This window comes from Somniosus microcephalus, chromosome 9, assembly GCF_052327205.1.
Source record: "Somniosus microcephalus isolate GS21.2 chromosome 9, FLI_Smic_1.0, whole genome shotgun sequence".
In the NCBI taxonomy this organism is placed as follows: domain Eukaryota; kingdom Metazoa; phylum Chordata; class Chondrichthyes; order Squaliformes; family Somniosidae; genus Somniosus; species Somniosus microcephalus.
Genome location: NC_140995.1, coordinates 84,347,368 through 84,371,954, shown reverse-complemented (window position 1 = coordinate 84,371,954; position 24,587 = coordinate 84,347,368).

The window sequence follows — 24,587 nt, the reverse complement described above, 5'->3', positions numbered from 1 at the left end:
GCAAAACAGAAGGGAGCGACACCTCTGAGGAGGAAGAGGTGCATATACTGACGGTTGCAGGTGGTTCAAATGGCTACTGGGTGTCACCACTGGTGGAGGGACAATCAGTGCGGATGGAGGTGTCCCTTGTTTCAGACACTGTCTACAACAAAATGCTAAAGCATCTTACCCTTCAGCCAACAAACATTGTGCTAAAGATGTATACCGGCGAACCGGTGGCCATGAGAGGCGTAATTGAGGTGACAGTTAAATTGAACGGACAGACTGCAAAACTGCCACTATATGTGGTAAAGGGAAATTACCCATCGCTACTGCGATGTGCGTGACTAGAGAAAATCACGCTGGACTGGCCTGCAGTCCGCATGATGTCAAAAGGGGAGTCAGGCCTGACTGCAGTGTTAAACAAACATGCAGAACTCTTCAATGGGGAACTTGGGAGCATGAAAAAGATCAGCGTGAGACTGGACATTAAACCTGACAGCAAGCCGAAGTTTCACAAAGCCCGACATGTACCATATGCAATTCGGCCAAAAGTTGAGGCTAACTTGGAGGCCTTAGTCGAGAATGGAGTCCTGGAGCCTGTGAGTGTGAGCAAATGGGCCACACCCATTGTTCCTGCCCTGAAAAAGGATAGATCTGTTCGAATCTGCGGGGATTTTAAAGTGACTATTAACCCGGTGCTGTCTGTGGAACAGTACCCTCTTCCCCTCATTGATGATCTTTTTACGGGCCTGGCCGGAAGGCAAAAGTTCAGCAAAATAGACTTATGCCAGGCTTATCTACAAATGCATGTCGATGACAAATCAAAGGAGCTGCTGACAATTGTGACACACAAGGGGCTATACAGGTACTGCCGCCTTCCGTTTGGAATTACGTCGGCCCCTGCTCTATTCCAAAGGGCAATGGATCAGATTTTGAGTGGACTGCCAGGAGTCCAGTGCTACCTGGACGACATCCTTGTCACTGGGACAAATGAGGAGGATCATCTTCTGAACATGGATGCGACACTGCAACGACTGAAAGAGTACGGACTCAGAGTTCATAAAGACAAATGTGAATTCTTTCAGTCTTCAGTTGAGTACTTGGGGCATGTGATTGACGCTACTGGCCTGCATAAGGCGCCGCCAAAGGTCAAGGCGATCGTGGAGGCCCCAGCACCCCAGAATGTGAGCCAGTTACGTTCATTTCTGGGGCTACTTAACTACTATGGGAAGTTTATTCCAGACTTAGCAACATTGCTGAAGCCGTTACATCAGTTGCTATGTCAAGGCAAAACATGGAAATGGACTGAACTGTGCAGCGAAGCTTACGCCCAAGCAAAGAAAGCATTGCTGAATTCGGAGGTCCTGACACACTTCGACCCAAAGCTACCCATGCAGCTAGCATGTGATGCATCACCATATGGTGTGGGAGCAGTGATATCCCACATCATGCCTTCGGGTGAAGAGAAACCTATCGCCTTCGCATCACGCACCTTGAACAAGGCCGAGAGTAACTATGTGCAGATCGAGCGCGAGGCCTTGGGAATCGTTTTTGGAATTCGAAAATTTCATCAGTACCCGTTTGGGAGAAGGTTCACACTCCTGACAGACCACCGTCCATTGACATCAATCTTCGGACCCCACACCGGAATTCCGTCTCTCGCTGCAAGCAGGATGCAAAGGTGGGCTTTACTGTTGTCAGGACACACATACGACATCAAATATCGCAAATCAGACTTGCACGGCAACGCAGACGGTCTCTCGAGGCTACACTTGCCTGTTACTCCCCCAGAGCCTCGTCAGATAGACATCTTCTACTTTAGACAAGTGGAGGGAGCACCTGTCACTGCAGTTCAGGTGCGAAGGTACACCCGCAACGATCCAGTCCTGTCTGAGGTAATGGATGATATCATTCGAGGGAGAGCGATAGGAGATTCTCCTAGTTTGAAACCTTACGTTTGAAAAAGAAATGAGCTCTCCGTCCAGGCAGGTTGTCTTCTTTGGGGACGCCGTGTCATCATTCCGCCACCTCTGAGGGAACCTATACTGCAACAACTTCATACAGGCCACAGTGGGATGGTTCGGATGAAGGAAATGGCAAGAAGCTACTTCTGGTGGCCAGGTCTCGATGGGAATATTGAGGAGAAAGCCAAAACATGTTCCCCATGTCAAAGGGTCCGGAATGTTCCACAGCTGGCAACCCTACACCCCTGGGATTGGCCTGCAGAAGTGTGGCAGCGAGTACATGTGGACTTCGCCGGTCCTTTCGAAGGGAAGATGTTTATGGTGGTTGTGGACGCTCGTAGCAAGTGGCCAGAGGTCGCTGTGATGAGGTCTACCACGGCAGAGAAAACAATTGAGAAACTTGGTGAGATGTTCAGCCGTTATGGCTCACCGGAACAACTCGTAAGTAACAATGGTCCACAATTTGTATCACAGGAGTTTGCAACCTTCCTGCATGTGAATGGTGTCCAACACATCAGGTCTGCGCCCTATCATCCCTCTACTAACGGCCAGGCAGAAAGGTTTGTGCAAACTTTAAAGCACGCTTTGAAGGCATCGCAAGGTCAGGGCTCAATCCACCAACGTCTGAACAGCTTCCTGTTGTCCTACAGGAACGAGCCGCATGCCACAACCAAAACTTCCCCCGCTTCGCTCATGATGAAGAGGCAGTTGCGGACAAGTTTTGACTTACTCAAACCTCCAAGGGCAGAGCAGGTTGTCCATCGTCAACAACAAGCTCAAGTTGAAAAGAGAGAGAAAAGAGCCAAGGAGAGACGGTTTCATCCGGGAGAGCACGTCCTAACTCGAAACTACAACACTGGACCGAAATGGGTTCCTGCTACGGTGATCGCGCAGACGGGCCCGGTGTCTTACACGGTTGAGACTGCTGAGGACGTCGTCTGGAGAAGACATACAGATCAACTGTTGCTAGGAGCAGAGACAGCCACAGGGGCTCCAACGGCTGGTTGGCCTGAACTGTTTCCGAATGATACCGCAAACCAGCATCCTTTGCCACAGTGCTCTTCTCCAACACAGGAAGTCAAAGAGACTGTTCCACCTGTGCAAACTCCTGACTTTCAACTGACACAGGCACCTTCTCCATCCAGGCCTGTGTCAATGCCTACTGCTGTGGAAGCCAGCGATGACCGCCGGTATCCTGTCAGAGAGCGGCGGCCTCCAAGACGCTTGGATCTGTACGTTTAGTGACTTACCCACAAGACTGGGGCAGAATAAACCCCAGGGTAAAGTCAGGGTGTGAGGCAGTCTACCTCTACCCTAGGTTAGTTGAGTGTATTGAAAGTAACTTACCTATTGAGGAATAAGGTGGACCTTCCACTTAAGAGGGGAGGAAATATTATGTATTGTGTGTTCTCCTCCCACCTGTGGTGGCGCTGTCACAGGAGATAAATGGTTAGGTATTCTCTCGGTTAAGTTTAGCTCTCTTTGTTCGGAACTTGCCAGAACTTCCTTTCCTTCCAATAAAGCACTTCATGTTTGAATCTCTGAGTTCTGAGTCCTAAATTGTGTCTAGGTAGAAAGGTACCGACACAACAAAGAGGAAGAAGTAGAAGAAGAGAAAGCGGAAGGAAGGAGACAACCCAGACAGCCCCTTTCTGGTCAGGATATCTGTAATATCCGTGTGTAATTGAGACACGGACTGCAGAAGTTGGTTATAACAGGTGTTTACTGAATGGAGACAAAACTGGAACTACTATACAAAGTTACTATACAGGCTTATATACAGGGGTGGTCACTACTGGTACTGCAGTATACAAGGGCTGCAGAATATAGTTCCTTCTTCAAGGTACATACACTACAATTCCTCCCCTTTTAGCTAAACAGTACATAACATTCGATTAATAATTAAATAACATATTTACAATTACAGTTGCTATAAACATTAGCTGAAGTTAATCAATTATAAATTCAGTCTTTGAGGAGGCTTCCTGATTCTGTCCAGATAACGCCTCTTTGGGGTATCAGGTTCTTCTGGCAAAGTTGATTTGGGATCAACATCGTTGTTTGGTTCGTCTGCTTCCAATATCACCGATTCTGAGGTAGATGCAATTGGTACTTCGGTTTCATCACCAGGTGTATAGGATCGTGGTGTAGATTTGACGTTTTCCAGTGACTCTAGAATCTGGTCAGCATGGCATCTTACAATGCTCTCTCCAACGTCCACGGTATACATTAGCGGTCCTTGCCGTGTGCAGATCGTTCCTGGCTGCCATTTCTCTGTGCGGTAGTCCCGGGCCAAAACTGGTTGACCTATCTTGAAACTCCTGGTTGGCATTTCATTCATATTCTGAAACTGCCTGTTCTCCACATCTCTTCTGATGTTTGGCTTAACCAAATCCAAGCGGCATCTTAGTCTTCAATTGAAGAACATCATGGCTGGAGTTTGGTTGGTAACCGCATGTGTCGCATTCTGGTAGGCAAACAAGAAGTTATCCACCTTGTGTTGTAGGGGTATGTCTTCATTACACATTGCCTTGATAGCCTTCTTGAATGTTTGAACGAACCTCTCGGCCAATCCATTGGTGGCTGGATGATATGGGGCGGATGTGTAATGCTTAACACCATTGTTCTTTAAGAACCTCCGGAACTCTTCAGACACAAACTGTGGTCCATTGTCGGAGCAAATCTGTTCAGGCAGCCCATTTCTGGCGAATATGGTTCGTAAGATTGTGATAGTTTTTTCTGTGGTGGTTGAGGACATTTTTATTACCTCTGGCCACTTTGAATGTGCATCGACCGCAATTAAAAACATCGAGTCCATAAATGGACCAGCAAAATCAATGTGTACCCTTTGCCATGGAGATGAGGACCACTCCCATGAATGTAGAGGGACTTGTTGTGGGTGTTTTGGACCTTCTGGCATCCTGTCCAGCTCTTGGTCATCTCTTCGATTTCCCTATCGATTCCCGGCCACCACACAAACGCTCTGGCTAAGTTCTTCATTTTTACCCCTCCCAGATGACCCTCATGAAGCTCATTGAGCACTCTATCCTTCAATTTGGGTGGAATTACTACTCTGGATCCACACATCAAGGTTCCTCGACACACTGACAGCTGTTCTCTTCTCGGCGAGAATGCTGGCAACAGTGGTTCGCCATGTGCTGGCCATCCCTTCACCGTTAAATCATAGATCCTGGAGAGTGTCGGGTCATTTCGTGTTTCCTTTTCTATGTTTGCATTCGTCACAGGTAGACATTCGACTATGGTCGAGTGGAATATCTCCACAGGATCCACTGCAGGTGCTTCTTCCACCGTCGGCAACGGTAGGCGCGACAATCCATCAGCATTCCCATACTGTTTAGTTCCTTTGTACTCGATGTCATATTGGTGTGCCCCTAGGAAAAGGGACCACCTCTGTAGCCGTTGTGCTGTCATTATCGGGACGCCCTTCTTAGGGTTGAAAATGGAGGCAAGAGGTTGATGATCAGTTAGTAGAGTAAATTTCTGTCCGTGCAGGTAGTGATTGAACTTCTTCACCCCCACACCAGGCTTAGGGCCTCTCTGTCAATCTGGGCGTAGTTACGCTCGGCTGCAGTTAATGAGCGTGACGCAAAAGCTATCGGCCTCTCTGAACCATCAAGGGATTTATGTGACATTACCGCTCCAACGCCGTAGGGAGACGCATCACACGCCAGTCTTATCGGTAGTGATGGGTTGTAGTGAGCCAATACTTCTCTTGAAGTGATCAGGCCTTTACACTTCTGAAAGGCCCGCTTACATTCATCGCTCCATTTCCATGCTACTCCAGTTTGTAGAAGGGCATTCAGTGGGTGCAGAATTGTGGACAAATTCAGCAAAAACTTATGGTAGTAATTCACCAATCCGAGGAACAACCTCAGTTGCAACACATTTTCAGGCGCTGGAGCCTTAACTACCGCTTCAATTTTGTCAGGGGACTAATGTAACCCCTCTTCATCAATCACGTGGCCACAATGCAATATTTGTTTCTTAAAAAACTTGCACTTGGGGCGATTGGCTCGTAGCCCATGTTCTCTTAGTCTAGTGAACACCTGCTCTAGGTTGGCAAGGTGTTCACTGTCATTTTCACCTGTCACTAGGATGTCGTCCAAGTAACACTGAGTCCCCGGAATCCCTTGCAGGACTTGTTCCATCGCTCTTTGCCATATAGCCGGAGCTGATGCAACTCCGAATACCAGTCGATTATACTGGTATAGACCTTTGTGAGTGTTTATCGTGAGATATTTCCTAGAGGATTCTTCAACCTCCATCTGCAAATATGCTTGCGCTAGGTCAATTTTTGTAAAACGTTTCCCTCCAGATAGTGAGGCGAAAATGTCTTCTATCCTCGGAAGAGGATACTGTACTGTGTGAAGGACTGGGTTCACAGTCACCTTGAAGTCCCCACAGATGCGAACCTTCCTTGGCTCCTCAGACTTGTTGTTTAACGTTTTCTTCATGACAGGAACGATGGGTGTTGCCCACTCGCTCCAGTCTACCTTAGTTAACACGCCTGCATTCTCCAGATTCTCCAGCTCTGCCTCGACGGCTGGGCGAATTGCATACGGTACCGGTCTTGCTTTGAAAAACTTGGGAATTGCATTCTCTTCTATTTTTATCGAGGCGGTTACGCCTTTAAGAGTTCCCAGTTCTTGTTGAAATACCTCTTTAGCTTTAGCCAAGATGTTTGACAATCATCCAGGTGTGACGTCGTCATCCTTTTTACCAGCCACAGTCAGTGCCTGAATGGAGTGCCAGTCTAAACTTATCTTTCTGATCCATTCACATCCCAATAACGGCGGTCCACCATCTTGCAGTATGTACAGATACAATTTCTGTATTTCCTTGCCGTTGTATTCGACAGGCACCCTTATTTTCCCTCTGGGGTATACTTTCTGCCCCGTATATGTCTTCAAGACAATGGATGTGTCTTTCAAGGGTATGTGTGAGAATAGCCGCTCGTAGTCTCGTCGATTCATGACGGTCAGGGCTGATCCTGTATCCAATTCCATTTTGACTTGGGACCCTGCTATCATGAGGGTGACCCAAATGGTTCGGTGATCCTCTTTTGTGATTACGTTGTGTAGTTTGAGACAGCTTAGTCTCTTGTTCCTGGATTCACTATCGCTCTTCTGGTCTTCGGAACTACTGTCCTTCATCTTTTGTACTTTCCTGTACTTTTCCTTAGTAGTCTTTTTGTTGTCGTTAGTCTTCTTCCCGGACCTGCAAACTCATGCAATGTGTCCCATCTTTCCGCATTGCCTGCATGTTTTGTCCTTGGACCAGCAGTCCTTCTGGTCATGGGTTGTTCTGCCGCAGCGATAACATTTTTCAAATCCCCGTGTCATTTCATGGGTGCCATATTCCTGTGGCTTTTGCTGTATTTCTGCAGCTCCCCTTGCTGCTGCTTCATACGATACTGCCACGCTGAAAGCCTTATCTAGCGTCAGCTCTTTCTCTGAGAGTAACCTCTTCTGGGTTCCTTCACTCAGGAGTCCACAGACAAATTTGTCCCGTAGGGTATCTGCCAGTCCTGCTCTGAACTGGCAGTGCTTTGATAGCTTGCGTAGTTCCGTAAGGTAATCAGCATTGCTCTCATCTTTATGCTGATTTCTCTTGTGGAATTTAAATCTTTCTGCTATCAGCAGCGGTTTAGGATTTAGGTGTTCCTGTAGGATATCAACAATTTCGTTAAAACTCTTCTCCATCGGTTTGACTGGAGTGATCAGGTTCCGCAATAGGCCGTACGTTCTTGCGTCCATTAAGTTTAGTAGTACCGATGCCTTTTTCTCATCGGCTACTTCATTTGCCTTGCAATATACTTCGACTCTTTCCACATACGTGGTCCAGTCTTCTATTGCATTATCGAAGGCAGTGATATTGCCAGTCTTCGGCATCTTGGAGATCTAAGATGGCGCCTCCCGTGCTTTGCCTTCTTCCCCGATTGAACAAAATGGCGCCTCCCGCGCTTTGCCTTCTTCCTCGCTGGATTAAGATGTCGCCTCCCGCGCTTTCTGTCTTTTCCGCTGCTGCCAGCGCTGTTGCTGGCATTTTTATGCCTTGATGGCGACGCCCTATGGTCTTCGTGCACTTCCCCCCAAGCTGCTGCCAACGCCGCTCTCCGCGGTCCCCGTGGCAAACTGTAGGTCCTCGTGGCTTTCTGCGCTTCTAATTTCTTTTATTTTAATTACTGTTCCCGTCGTCAGAGCAGACCCTATGGGACACTTTCCTCCCTCTTCTCGGGTCTGTATGCTGCCCGGCTTCGTAGCACCGGCCGCGCCTTGTGTGCTCCACCCTCTCTCTCTCTCTCCTCTTCCCGACAACGCTGCTCGGCCCCGTTGAAAAGCCACCCGATCGAGCTCTAGCCCGCCGCAGCCCAGGAAGGATCAGTGTACTACCTGCCACCAGCCCGATTAGCTGGAACACCATAGACTGGAGAACGAAGCCCAGCTCTCGACAGCCTCTCCTGCAAATCTTCGAATTCGATGAATCAGAGGGTGGTTGCCCATGGTCGACGCCCGTTTCTTCTGTTTGTTTTTTTTTCTTTTTGGATTTCTTCCTTCTGGCCTCGACCTCTAACAACTTCGCTTCAGGGATGGATTCCCGTGAGGTGGTGCAGAACTGTAGGTAAGTTTGGATCTGTTCGTCGCCAATGTAACGTCCATGTGTAATTGAGACACGGACTGCAGAAGTTGATTATAACAGGTGTTTACTGAATGGAGACAAAACTGGAACTACTATACAAAGTTACGATACAGGCTTATATACAGGGGTGGTCACTACTGGTGCTGCAGTATACAGGGGCTGCAGAATATAGTTCCTTCTTCAAGGTACATACACTACAATATCCGGGAACGAATCATCCGCCTGCAGTACCAGTGACCACAACTCCAATTTCCCTTTCAACATTTGTCCCACACCTTACCTTCCCTGTTACTGACCATCTTCTTGGCCACAATGCTGAAATAAAAGCCACCACAAAGCACACTTTTCAATCCAACTTTATTCATATGTGCATCCAAAATTACATTAAAAAATCAACTAATCACCCTTGTGCATTCCTTTAGAGTCTGTCTTGTGTGTGCCTTTGCCTATCCGAGTAATGTCATGCAGTGCTGCCCCCAGTGGTTGCAGCATGGCTGGTTGAAGGCTGCTGACTTTCAATGGAGGACACTGCAAAAGACCTTGTAGGATGACCTCGAGGAGCTGGTGGCAGGGAGTGTGATATCAAGTGTTGGTGTTTCTTATTCTTCATTTTCGGGTGACACTGCTGGCGGTGATGGCCACGCGTTCTTTCTAAACGGCCTCCAGTAATGATTCCCTGCACAAAGCTCAAGTGCTATGTCTCAGACCCTGGGTCCCTTTTTCCTGTTGAGCCATTTGTGTTGGTGCTGAAGCACTTTTACCATTTTTAATGCGCAGAAAGCAGTTCAACTTTAAAAGCTGAAGACTGCCTAGTTTGGAAAGATTTTAAATAATTGTTTTTCAGAAGGCAGTTGAGCTTTACGGCTAGAGACTCCCAATTTTTGAATGATTTTAACTTTTTTTCCGAAGACAGTTCACCTTTAAGGGCTCGAAAATGACAGCCTTGCTTTAAGAGAATGCAGCCTTGCTACAACCACATGTCATTGGACCTCCTGCTGAGTGCAGAGCCTGAAGCAACACGTTCGTCACTGGGCTGTGCGCTAAAATCATTCAAAGTAGCAGGTAGCACCAAATTAGCATGCTGCCTGCGCTTTCGAAACAGGCATGAACAAACCTCGTCCAGCAGCGCGTCTGCCCATTTTGGACCTTATCGAATTTCACCCTCTTTTTTTCCTACTAACGTTGTCAAGATGGAAAGAGAGTCATACAAAAAGACAGCAGAGAACTGCATGGCCTTCTACTCTCCCACTGCAAGTTCTAACCATTACTTAGCCACAGGAACTAAAAAGCTTTGAAATTCAGAAAATGCCCTGGCCAAATTGGATTTCAGTTCATGAATGTGATATTAGTGTGGATTCCTTCGTAGAGAGTGGAAATCACTACAACTTGATCACTAATCTGTGTTTACCTTTATTTAGCTAATTTATTCAAAAATATTTTAGGTCACATTAACATTATCTAATCACAACCCTAATGGTATATAAAATACATTAAAATGTAAAATGTTTACAAAATAAATATTTTCCTCCAGATTAACCTGCAACTAATGAAACAACATTATTAGTGTTAATTATTGTTAAGGATACTATCCACAAAGGTCTCAAAACATTAAAATCAAAGTACATCTGTCCTTAACAAGTTTAGAAATGTGTTGTCGTCCAGGAGGGAGGTGACATTATCTAGTTTAGATTCTCGGAGTTAATTGCTCAGTCACATCGTTTCTCAGGTTTATTAAGTAGATGCATTAGCATTTGTCAGCAACTGTTCCTGTCCGTTCTTGCCTAAGAAGGATAGTGCATAACATTGGTCTGATGTAAAAGCTGGGGGAGAAAGCAGAGGGATTATATAGCAAATTGCCCAGTACAACTCACCCTGGAAAAATGTAATAGCCATTCTTTAGTAAACAATTTGACATTCACGAATAATAAATGCTATGAGCTTATCATCGAATTATATACACCAAAAGATGTGTTCAACTGTGCTGTAGTACACATGTTCTAGTTGAATTGTCTCATAATCGCCATGTTTTACAGTATAAAAATGAAGTGACAGGCAATCTGATCTGGCTTTCTTCACTTGATGGCTTTATGAATCTGTATAGGAATAAACAGATTATTTTAGATACTTTGCGATAGTTGAATCCTGATTAACGTGTAATCAATGTCAGGAATTGATATGCTTGGATCTAAATTCACAAAAATGGTACTACTCTTTCATGTTGTTACAAAAGCTAAGTAAAAAAAGAGCACTTTACTGCAATAAAAATGATTTAAATGATAATTTTCAAGGAGTTAACATGTGCGATTCCCAGTATGAAAAAATTAGTGTGAGTAATGTAAACTAGAACAGTTGGAAAAACAATGTTGTGCTTAGGCCAAGGTAATAATTTTTTATGTGTTATGCTCAGATCAGGAATGCTACTTGGAGTAAATGGGAATTGATTTCAGACTTGTATTGGAATTATGCCTGGACTGGATACATGTTTCTGAGTTATTTGAATGACCCTATTTTCCTAAATGTAAATTGAATTGTGAAGAATGTTATTTCCCCTGTGTTATATAAGACTTCTATGAAATTTAACACAAAGAAATGGGATACATTTTAGCAATATTCTGCAGGTAGCCATTTTGATCCAAAGCTCTCAAATGAAGGCAAAACTGGAGTAAATGGGCTGGTTGGACTGAGTGTTATTGTTCTTGCATATAGTATGCAGAAGCAGGATTACAGTGTGCTAACATTTATTAGTGAGTATCTATGAACATTTAAAAATGCTGAGAAACAGTCCATTGTTATTCTACCTTCCAACATAATATTTTCCAAGTAAATCTGAAGAACAGGTACAGAAGTGTCTATCTTTGATAAATTGAAGGAAGAGACTAATGGGAGGATTACTATTGGAGTATTGGCGTTAAAAATAATCTTATACCTAAATCATTCATTTTTCCCTTTGAGCAGTGGTGAATAAATCTAATTATATATAGATATATATATACCAGATACAAAGCTCATTACCTCATGAACATGGGATATATAGAATTTATTCCATAGATGTAATACAAAAAGAATTACTTTGCTGCAAGCGACTGATAGTTGAACAAAAACAAACAGCTGGCTGGTTGCTCAAAGCAAATGTGAACTGTAGCCATAGCAACTTTTTCACTTGCATCCAATGTGGCTGAAATGAGAGACACAAAGCCCTGTCATGCTTCAAACCATAAGATCTCTGCATTATATCTTTTTCATATGAAATTTTAAATGGGTCAATATATTGTGATTTTAAATAGAACTCTGTTGGCTGTACTTTTTAAATGCGGGCCTTTGCCTTGGTGCCTGGGTTATAACAATGCACACATACTATCTAGGAATAGATGCATGTCTATGGAGGCTATCTATGCCAGCCAATCTCCCGGGGGAAGCCATTAGATGTTTAATTGCATCGGAAATGTTCTTCTAACTTTGAGATATTGAATGGATGGCTTGCAGACACCTAATGGTCATAACGGTTTGTTCAGAAAACCAAGGTGTTTGATATGCGAGTCTGGCCTTATGAGAAAACAAAACCCATCCAAATGCCGAAAGTTGACTGTTCACATCTGCCTGAAAGATTTAATTGATTATAAATATATATGCATGCCTGGTGTGAAAGGGGTTAGATCTGGTATGTCAAAAGGATAAGTGATGACTTCTTTCCCTACACTGCAGTCCCTCTGCATCAATCATGGTCCAGAATTTGTGGTAGTAATAACGGCAAGGCTGCCTGCGCTCACTGTTATTACTGTGTAAAACTAACAGCAACTTCTGGTGTCCACACGTGCACAGTTAAATGTGGAAATCTGGAAGTTGCTGTCAATGATACCCTATTCCTCCACAGGATGTGCTGTTGTAGCCTTCGCAGATGGAATCATTTAGAAATCACTGATTTGTTAACTATTTACACACTATTCTCGCTGATAAAGTTAAGCCTTGTTCAATCAGGATTAACTGAGTTTTTAATGGCATATTAAGTCATAATTACTGCTGAACAACCTCTCTGGCCCTGAAAAATGAATTTTAAAAGTTTGGAAGAAAAACATTTAAAAATTGCAGATTTTGAATAAAATATATTTTTTAAGCTTTTGCTCCCTTAACCCTATGTGTATGTCCCAATCTTTATTTTGCTTTCTGTAGAATGATTTACATGTGATTTATCTTCCCTGCTTTTTACTTCCTGCTTTGCTGTCTGTGAGAATTCTTCAATCTGATTGGATGTCTACTGCCTGCCCTGATGCTGAATGGCACAGATCCGCTGTAGAGCCCATTAAATATTTTGAGGTTAGCGACAAGTGCCGCTCCTTCGTCGCTGACCACAAAATCTGGGCCCATGTGTTTCCGCACTGCAACAGTAAAATGTGACTGTATAAAGTATAGAAGCATATTATATTCATCAAAGTCTTAATTAAAAGATTCTGAAAATGACTAAGATTTCAGATACTGTTATTTTTAAGGTAATTTAAAGTCTTGTGTCAGCCAAGCACTGTATTGCAGATTATTTGCAGCATCCCATTTGCTCTGTGAAATTATAAATTTTGTAAATAAATTTGAATACTTGTGTTAGCCTGAATGAAAGTATGTGAAAGTATGGTTATTTTTTTCTACCATTGGAGTGGACAGGAATGCTCAGTGGGAAGCTAATACGAGGAACAAGCAATGACAGTACGAGGAGGAGCAAAAGGAGAAACTGCACTAATCTACACTTGAACTGACAGAGAGAGGCTCATCAACTCTTAGCACAATAATTGGGGATCCAACTGATTCAACATAACTGTGTAAAATTATGTTGATAAATCAAACCTTTTTCCTAATTTTAAAGAAGGGGATGAAATACTTAGGCTTAAAAGTTGGGGGTTTATCGCCAGATTTGGGCAAAGAAAAGATAGCTGCCGCTCTTCTGCCAGCTGCCAGAGGGTCCCGCAGCCCCCACCATTTTCTGTTGGCCAGCAGCGCTGCCAATATCAGCAATCGCTAAAATCATGTAGATGATGCAGATTGTGTCGTCAGTGAGTGTGGAACGCTCACTTGATGCCCGATCTGCGAGTTTGCAGTTCGCTGTTCAACGTACCGGTATGTTTTAAGTTCGACGAGCTGAGCAGGCTTTGACAAGCAGGAAGGAGACGCCAGCAGTATTACTTAAATTATTTACACCTGACATGTTTATTCAGTTTGACTGGCTCTGTGCAACCTTCTGCAATTCCACCAGCGTTATAAACTTCCTTCAAGGTTCTATGGTAACAGGGAGTGTTGCTGCAAGTGGAGAATGCCTTAATTCTTAATTAAAGGCTTCTGCTCACAACACTTGCTCACAGTCATGGGGGATCTACTGGCAGACCCCCACATGCTCGAGTATCTTAGGGAGAGGGAACGGAGGCAGCAAAGAAGACAGGAAGATGCTCACAGAGGGAGGAGGAGGAGGGCCAGGAGGGCTCTCAGCAGGAGGCCTTACCCATCAAGTGTCTTCAGAGAGCACTTCGCTTATATCCACTTAAGCGAGAGGCAGTGTATTAGCAGGCTCCATTTCACCAAGGAGGTGGTCACAGAACTCTGCCACCTTCTGCAACCAGACCTGCAGTCTCAGAGCAGGGTGACCACAGCTCTCCCAGTGGCAGTAAAGGTCATCGTGGGCTCAATTTCTTCGTCAGCGGATCCTTCCAGTCTGCAGCAGGAGACATAGCTAACATCTCACAGTTCGCCGTCCATCGCTGCATCTGGGTGGTCACTGAGGCTCTCTACACCAGGAGAAGGGACTACATTGTCTTATCTCTGAGCAGAGAGATGCAGGAGGAGCGCACATGTGGCTTTGCCAGGATAGCGGGCTTCCCTATGGTGCAGGGTGCCATCGACTGCACCCGTGTGGCTGTGCGAGTGCCATATAACATATCCTGAGATATTCCGTAGCTGCAAATAGCTACCACTCACTTAATGTGCAGTTGGGGTGTGACCATGCCCAGTGCTTCCTGATGATGAATGCCCGCTATCCTGGCAGCAGCCATGATGCCTTCATGCTGCGTCAGTCCAGTGTGCCAGCAATCTTTCAGCCACCACATCAAACGTGAGGGAGGCTGCTCCGAGCCAAGGGCTCATACAATGAGAGCCATGCTTCCACCAGGAACATCATCAAGCAGACCTTTGGGCTTCTGAAGCAATGGTTCTGCTGCCTTGACCGCTCTAAAGGAGCCCTGCAGTACATGCCAGAGTGGGTGTCCCATTTTGTGGTGCTCTGCTGCATGCTTCACCACTTGGCCATTATGAGGGTGCAGCCCTTACAACACCAGGGATTGCGGGACCACCTCAGGAGGAGGACAAGGGAGAGGAGGAGGAGGAAGAGGAAGAGGACGAGGTGGCAGGAAGGAGGCAGCCAGCCAATCCCCTTTCCGGACGGGCTGTCCGTGAATGCCGCATCAGACTCTGATTCCAATGAATGAAAACCCAGATCTCTGTTGCTCACCATGTCCCCATCATACCATCCCTCTGTCATGTAATATCAAAGCATCCTCCTGGGCACCAAGCTGAAATGAAAGCCACCACAAAAGATTCCAAGCAAAATTAATAAATTTATCCAAAATCACTTCAAACATATTTACACTTACGATATGAACTAATCACCCTTGTGTAATTCTTTATTGCCTGTCGTTCGGGGGCCCTTTCCTGTCCTAATGGTCCTATGAATTGCTCCTCCAGTGGCTGCAGCAGGGCTGGAGAAAGGCTGTTGACTTTCAATGAGGGAGACTTCAGATGGTCTTGCAGGACGACCTCGAGCAGCTCTGGCCCAAACGGCCCAGCTGCAGATTGCACCACCTCGGCATGGGCAGCAGCAGTCTGGGCTGGCTGGCTGACAGGCAGTGGCAAGGGCAATGGTGGAGTGGCAGTAACAGACATGCTGTCATCCTGAGAGAAGACAGCAGGGTTGTGCTCCACTGACCCACGCCACTTCCCCGGGGTGGTGCCTCAGCCTTCCTAGCAATCTGTTGGAGCACAGATTGTTAGGGCTGCTGTGACACCCTGCAAACTCCGGTTGACACTGGTAAAACCAACCACGATGGCAGCATCAAGCGCAGGTTGCATGAGAGCAGTCTGAGTGTAGTGTATGTGCCTTTAAGTCAGAACTACTTTTACAGCTCCTGTATACTGTAGTACCGGCAGTGACCACACCGGTATATAAGCTTTGCGCATGCCTCTGTACCCCCAGTCTAGAGATTACCCTCCTCCAGTAAAGACCTGTTATTTGTTAATGTACAGCATCCGTGTGATTATTTAATAATAGCGTATCCACTGAAGCACGGATCCAAAAGTGGCGACGAGTGTCGATTCAAATCTACCTGCAACAGAAAAAAAAAGTCGAGGCCAGGAACACGGGCGTCGACCACGAGCAACCGCCCAGCAGTCAGGCAGAGATCCAACTTCGCAGGGGAGGCTGTAGAGAGCCGGGCTTGGTTCCCCAGCCACAACGAGCAGTAAGAGACCGACGACAGGTCCAGCGCAGACCCTTCCCGAGCAGCGGCGGCTGGAGCCGACCGACGGCGGAGAGAGAGCCGAGCAGCATCGACGGGGTAAGACAGAGGGTGAAGAGCGCAGGGCGCAGCTGGGGGTTGAACACCGAGCGGCGTCGAGGAAAATAAAACAAACCGGAGAGAGAGAGGGTAGGAAACAGCCGGGTTCTAGACTGAGCGGCATCGAAAAATATCAAAAGAAGTAACGCGCAGAGCACAGCCAGTGCTCACGGGCTGAACAGGGTCTGCGGGGCGAAGAAAGGGGAGATGCCATTGAGCCGCGGACAAGGAGGAAGAGCCCGGGAGGCACCATTGAGCCGCGGAGAAGCAGGGAGAGCGCGGGAGATGCCACTGAGCCACGGAGAAGAAGGAAGAGCGCGGGAGACGCCATTTTTAGAAGCCGCAGCGGAGAAGAAGGGCGAGCGCGGGAAGGAAGGAAAGTGCGGGAGACGCCATTTTATGCCAGCGGAGAAGAAGGGGAAGCGCGGGAGGCGCCATTGGTGATAGTTAACGCACACCCAAGGATGCCGAAGAGTGGCAGTATCTCTACGTTCGACAATGAAGTCGAAGATTGGGCGACATATGTGGAACGTATTGAGGTGTACTGCAGGGCGAATGAAGTGCCAGATGCTAATAAAGCACTGGTTCTGTTAAATTCCATGGGTGCAAAAACTTTTGGGTTACTGTGAAATCTAATAACCCCAGAGAAGCCGGTAAACAAGAATTTTGAAAGCATAGTAGAAATCCTACAGGACCACTTAAACCCCACACCGCTGCTGATAGCAGAACGATTTAAGTTCCATAAAAGGAACCAACACAAAGACGAAAGCAATGCTGAGTACCTAATGGAACTGCGCAAGCTATCGAAACATTGCCAGTTTGGAGCGGGACTAGCAGACACATTAAGGGACAAGTTTGTGTGTGGGCTACAAAGTGAAGGAACCCAGAAACGGTTTCTATCAGAAAAGGACCTTACGCTGGACAAGGCTTTCAGTATGGCAGTATCACACGAAGCATAAGAACATAAGAACATAAGAAATAGGAGCAGGAGTAGGCCAATCGGCCCCTCGAGCCTGCTCTGCCATTCAATACGATCATGGCTGATCTGATCCTAACTGCCAATCCACTATCACAGAACCATCTTCTGAATCTAACAGAATTAGATACACGAAATAGGAGCAGGATCAGGCTACACGGCCCCTGGGCCCGCTCCGCTACCCACAGGGCCATGACCGCTCCGAACCTAGACTCATGTCCAAATTCCTGCCCGCTCCCCATAACCCTTAATTCCCTTTACTTCTAGGAAAATGTCTATTTCTGTTTTAAATTTATGTAATGATGTAGCTTCTACAGCTTTTTGGGGCAGCATATTCCATGGACCTACCACCCTCTGAGTGAAGTAGTTCCTCCTCATCTCCGTTTTGAAAGAGCAGCCCCTTATTCTAAGACTATGCCCCCTAGTTCTAGTTTCACCCATCATCGGGAACATCCTCCCCGCATCCACCCGATCCAACCCCTTCACAATCTTATATGTTTCAATAAGATCGCCCCTCATTCTTCTGAACTCCAATGAATAGAGTCCCAATCTACTCAACCTCTCCTCATATGTCCATCCCCTCATCCCCGGGATTAACCGAGTGAACCTTCTTTGTACTGACTCGAGAGCAAGTATGTCCTTTCTTAAGTATGGACACCAAAACTGTACGCAGTATTCCAGGTGCGGTCTCACCAATACCTTGTACAACTGAAGCAATACCTCCCTATTTTTATATTCTATCCCCCTAGCAATGAAAGCCAACATTCCATTGGCCTTCTTAATCACCTGCTGCACCTGCATACTAACCTTTTGAGTTTCGTGCACCTACCCCCAGAAGCAGCCGCAAGGGGCGCTGCAGAGCTACAACGGAGACCGCAAGAATATGGCACCAATGAAATGTCCTATGGAACAGGGAAGTGCTATCGCTGCGGCAGAACAACACATGACCAGAAAGATTGTTGGTTCAAGGACCAAGTGTGCAGACAGTGTGGGAAAGCAGGGCACACAGCAAGAGTCTGCAGGTCTGGGAAGAAAGCCAACAGGAAGAAATCTCCACAGGAGAAGTACAAAAAGGTACACCAGGTGATGGACAGTGGTTCAGACGAACAGAAAAGTGACACAGACTCCGGAAGCAAGGAGCTGGGTTGTCTGAAACTACATAAGGTAACCAAAATGGAGGATCACCAGACTATCTGGGTTACACTCAAGATAGACAGAGTCCAAGTGGAAATGGAATTGGACACAGGGTCAGCGCTAACAGTCATAAATCAAAGAGACTACAAGCGGCTATTTTCACACATACCCTTGAAAGCTACAGAGATTGTCTTGAAGATGTATACAGGGCAAAAAGTCTACCCCAAAGGAAAAATAAGGGTGAAAGTGACATATAAAATCCAGGAAATACCTAAAATGGATATATATGTATTGCCAAATGGAGGACCACCACTGCTAGGACATGAATGGATCCGGAAGATACAATTAGATTAGCATTCCATACAGGCACTGAAGGTTGAGGCCAAAAAGGATGACGACGTCACACCTGGACGACTGTCAAAAATGCTAACTGACGCAAAAGCAGTGTTCCAGGAGGGGCTAGGAACACTAAAAGGAATAACAGCAATGATTAAAATAGAGGAAAATGCAAGCCCAAAGTTTCTGAAGGCCAGACCAGTGCCTTATGCGATCAGACCAGCTGTTGAAGCAGAGCTGGAAGGGTTGGAACATTCAGGAGTCCTGTCCAAAGTGGACTGGAGCGAGTGGGTACACCCATCGTTCCTGTAATGAAGAGGTCGTTGAGTAATACGTCTGGGGAACCAAAGAAGGTCCGCATCTGTGGGGATTTTAAGGTGACAGTGAACCCAGTCCTTCACACGGTGCAATATCCGCTTCCACGAATTGAGGATATTTTCGCCTCGCTATCTGGAGGTAAACGCTTCACCAAAATTGATCTAGCCCAGGCGTACTTGCAAATGGAGGTAGAAGATGCTTCCAAACATTACCTTACGATCAACGCTCATAAAGGTCTCTATCAATACAACCGGCTGGTGTTTGGAGTAGCCTCGGCTCCGGCTATCTGGCAGAGGGCGATGGATCAGGTCCTGCAAGGGATTCCAGGGACCCAATGTTATTTGGACGACATCTTGGTCACGGGCGAAAATGACGGTGATCACCTCGCCAACTTGGAGAAGGTGCTCACCAGATTAAAGGAGTATGGGCCACGAGCTAATCACCACAAGTGCGAGTTTTTCCAGAAACAGATCTCGTATTGTGGCCACGTCATCGATGAAGAGGGGTTACATAAGTCCCCTGACAAGATTGAGGCAGTAGTCAAGGCTCTTGCACCGGAAAATGTGTCACAACTGAGGTCGTTCCTCGGGCTGGTAAACTACTACCACAAGTTCTTACCAAATTTGTCTACGGTATTACACCCGCTGAACACTCGACTGCAAACAGGGGTACCATGGAAGTGGGATGACGAACGTAGACGAGCTTTCCAGAAGTGTAAAGAATTGATCACATCAAAAGAGGTGTTGGCCCATTTCAACCCAGCACTACCAATTCGTTTGGCATGTGATGCATCACCCTACGGTATTGGAGCAGTGCTGCCGCACAAATTCCCAGGCGGGTTGAAGAGGCCAGTAGCCTTTGCGTCTCGGTCACTAACCTCAGCCGAGCGCAACTACGCCTAGATTGACAGGGAGGCCCTCAGCCTAGTATGGGGAGTAAAAAAATTCAACCACTATCTGCATGGGCAGAAGTTCACCTTGCTGACTGACCACCAACCACTTGTCTCCACCTTTAATCCTAAGAAGGGCGTTCCAGTGATGACTGCACAGCGGTTACAAAGATGGTCCCTGTTTCTAGGGGCGAATCAATATGAAATAGAATATAAATGCACGAAACAGCATGGGAACGCTGATGGGCTATCGTGCCTGCCACTGCCTACTGTGGAGGAAGCACCAGTAGTGGACCCTATCGAGATATTTTTTCGTCAATAATTGAACGATTGCCAGTAACAAACGTGGATATAGAGAAGGAGACCCGCAATGACCCGACGCTGTCACGGTTATATGAATTGACGGTGAGGGGATGGCCAACACATGGCGACTCACTGTTGCCAGCATTCTCATCCAGAAGAGAACAGCTGTCAGTATGCCAGGGGACAGTGATGTGTGGATCCAGAGTGGTGATTCCACCCAAGTTAAGGGAGAGAGTGCTAAATGAGCTACATGAAGGTCATCTGGGGGGAGTGAAAATTAAAAGCCTTGCTAGGGCTTATGTGTGGTGGCCGGGAATCGATCAACAAATCGAAGACCTAACTAAGAGCTGCTTAGGATGCCAGAAGGTCCAAAATGCACCACCACATGCCCCTCTACACCCATGGGAGTGGCCCTCCTCTCCATGGCAACGGGTGCACATTGATTTCGCTGGTCCATGCATGGACTCAATGTTCTTAATAGCAGTGGATGCTCATTCAAAGTGGCCTGACGTGAGAAAAATTTCTTCAACAACTACCGAGAAAACGATTGCAGTCCTACGGACCATATTTGCCAGAAACGGTTTGCCAGAGCAGATTTGCTCTGATAATGGACCACAGTTTGTGTCCGACGAGTTCCAAAAATTCATGAAAAGGAATGGGGTAAGGCATTACACATCCGCCCTGTATCATCCAGCCACAAATGGACTGGCTGAGAGGTTCGTACAAACCTTTAAGAAGGCGATAAAGGCCATGTGCGACGATGAAATTCCACTACAGCATAAGATGGACAATTTCTTATTAGCCTACCGAAACGCGACACATGCAGTTACCAACCAGACCCCGGCCATGATATTCTTTAACCGAAGGTTGAGATCTCGTCTGGACTTGCTCAGACCAAATGTGCGAAGAAATGTTGAGGACAAACAATTCCAGCACATCAATGAGAAGCCGACAAGGAGCTTCAATGTAGGGCAACCAGTCTTGGGCCGTGACTATCGAACAGAGAAGTGGCAACACGGAACGATATGTACAAGGCAGGGCCCATTAACGTACACAGTGGATGTCGGGGAGAACACTGTGAGACGCCACGTCGATCAGACCTTAGCGTCACAGGAACGCGTCAACCCGATGTCTCGAGTACCTGGGGATGAACCCGACATACAGGTAGCATCTACTTCAGGCCCAGTAGCAGTGGAACCCGATGAACTACCCGATAAAAAGGGGTCAGAATCACCTTTGCACCAAGAACAAGAACCTCTGGAAAGGCACTATCCCGAAAGGGTCAGGAAGCCGCCCCAAAGACTGAATCTATAAATGGACTTTTGTTGTTTAATGTACATGTTGAAATGTTAATTGTTATTTGAATATTAGGGGTATTACTAATCTAAAAGGGGAGGAATTGTAGTGTATGTGCCTTTAAGTCAGAACTACTTTTACAGCTCCTGTATACTGTAGTACCGGCAGTGACCACACCGGCATATAAGCTTTGCGAATGCCTCTGTACCCCCAGTCTAGAGATTACCCTCCTCCAGTAAAGACCTGTTATTTGTTAATGTACAGCATCCGTGTGATTATTTAATAATAGCGTATCCACTGAACCACGGATCCAACACTGAGCTTGGGTGGCATCAAGCTGAGACTTCATGACAGAGGTCTGCGCTTCCGCTGCAGTACGAAATCATTGGGTCACTTCCGCCTGTGCTGCAATGACAGCCGCAACATTGCCCATCACACGCAGCATCACGTCTGGGTTGACAAGATCTCTTCGAGAGTCTTCCATCATTTCCAGCCTGGAAGTCCTGGGCTCCAAGCTCTGCACAGCGCTCCGTGCAATGTTGGAGCCGGACTCCTTCATGCTCCTTGACATTGCCAAGAGGCTCTCTGGCAGGTTTGCCATTGCACCAAACAATTTGGTGTGCATGCCCATCACCCTTCTACTGTAGGCTGCCTCATCAAGGTCCTCATCTGAGCCCTGTACAGCAGAGCTCACGTGTGAACCCACCCTCTGGGGAGCTGGCCCCCAAGCTACCCTTTCCCCGTGGCCTTGCTGCAGCCCACTAGTGCCCGGTGCCTCACCCTGTGCAGAACCCACTTCTGCACTAGCCTCCAAAGTATACGCAGTGTCAGATTCTGAGCTGGTGCCTGCGAGTGACAGATGCAGTGAAGCTGTGTCGCTGGGGGGAAGCAAGATATGCATACATATAGCATCAGCAGCTTGAAAGTGAGAAGATTGTATGAGAGGAGGGGGAAGTGGGATGTGGGTAGAAGGATTAGGGATGAGCATACCATTGTTGTCCCCAAGGGGTTCAACCTCGCTGGTTACCATGGCCTCTATGATCTACCACCCAATGATATCCAGCACTCTCTCCTCCAGTTGGCTGAGGTCGTGGATGGCAGCTTGCCCCCTGCCTGTCTGACACTGCTCCCTCTGATTATGCACGACCTTGGTCTGCAAGAGAAAGAGAAGTGTGTCAGTGAGATTGGTGCAATGTGTTTGGCTGATGTGCCTTCCATAGTTGAATATCTGTTTGTGCGCAAGGTGTGCGATGTGGGTGTGAGTGTTGCAGTAGTGGTAAGGTTGTGAGGGTGAAGTAAAGCTCTGATTGTGAGGTGTGAGTGGTGATAGGTAGAGATTGTTGGTAGATGAGTGCTGACGGTGTGGTGCATTGAGTAGCGTATGAGGCTTGTGGTGCAGATGGTGGGACATGGCATTTGCTGAAGCCTTCACTCACCTTGACCTGCCGTGTGAGGTCATTAAACTTCTTTCGGCACTAGCTGGCTGACCTGAGGACCACAGTGCTGGCCGTGACATGGGTAGCGATCTCCTGCCAGAGCCTTCACGAGGTGTGTGGCGAGGGCTTCCTGCCAGTGTGTGGAAAGAGGACAGCCCGCCTCCTCTCCACCTCGATGACTAGTTCCTCAGTGGATGGGTTGGGGAATCTGCGGGCTCTCTCCCTGAGCTGACATTCCACCATAGGATTGCACTGCCATCTTCTTCCAGCTGCAATTGTGAGTGCTTTGACAATGAGGTGTTGTAGCATCAATGCAGCTCCCCTTTAAGTACTGAATAAAGCCTGTGGCAATGACTGGGAATTAGACTGGACCCGATATTGGCCCACCTGCTGAGCATTTAGCCAATGAGCAGCTGTGTTAGCACTGAAATCAAGACTATAATCATGTGAATGAGGACTGAGCACAAATTTTGTGTGCTACCTAGACCATTTTGACCTGGTCGCAGCTTAACATTGTTGGGCCTTAACAATGCCATTTTGTGGCCATATCCAATTTCTAGGCCGTAGTTTCTTAAAGGCCTTTAAGCTGATAGAAAACCAACATAAGTAATTTAAAGAAAATGGGCAGTAAAGCTTAGCTGTAATGCACTTATTATGTAGTGATGTTGTAAAATGAGTGATTCTCATTACTTATGATCCAATACTGGAGGAGAATTTTTCGGGGGGTCAGTGGGCACGTTTGGTGGTGGATCAGATGGGAATTTCCCAGATGTCGGATCTGTCATCGCTGAACAGACCCGACACCAAGCAGCGGAGGCGGCAATTTAGGTGATTAAGAGATTATTAACAGCCACTTAAAAACTATTTTGAGCTCAACTTTAACTTTTACAAGGTCACCCATGGGTTCCACACTGCTCTGGGATCACGTCAGCTCAGAAGATTGGGAGTTGTGTCACCAAATCATCTCTTTAAGTGACAGCTGCAAATGTGCTATAAAAGCTCCCATCTCACAGCTGTTCACTTTCCAAGCTCAGAAGCTGTTGCTTACTGCATTTGGAAGACAGATTGAGCTTTGTGCAGGTTGCAAATGTTTGGAGTAAACTCTCTATCCAGTGTCACCTCATTGGAACAACCTCTCTCACCATTGACAGATTGCTTCTGTCATCTCAACTTCACCTGCCATCTATTACATCAGCATGGGTGCCCTTGAAACTATCTCACCATGGTCCCCATAATCCCACCATGATCAGCCCCAACACCAGCATCACCAGGCACACCAGCAGCACCAACAACGACACCAGCCTTCTCCACAATCACCTGATGCTGCACAGGACACAGGGCATCAGCACCTCAGTACATTGCTGGCCGGGAGGCCAGGGATGTCCTCACCACAGCCAGATTTACTTCACTTGATGTTGTACAGCCTGACTGCCACATGATGTGCCAGGTTGGCACCACCCCACACCAACACCATAAAGCATCCCTACAATGCCCAAGCCATTTCTTTCACACTCATCACCATTGCAGGGGTAACGTTATGTCTCACCATTCACTTCAACTTACTAAACCACTTCCAAAGGTTCACACAAATCTGTCCAAGAACACAAAGTGTTGAAAATAAAGATTTCAATGTTTGACAGCACATTAACAGAAACTTCACATCAACATTGGCTAAAACACACAAGTGCCTACCCTTGTGTGTTGTTAGTT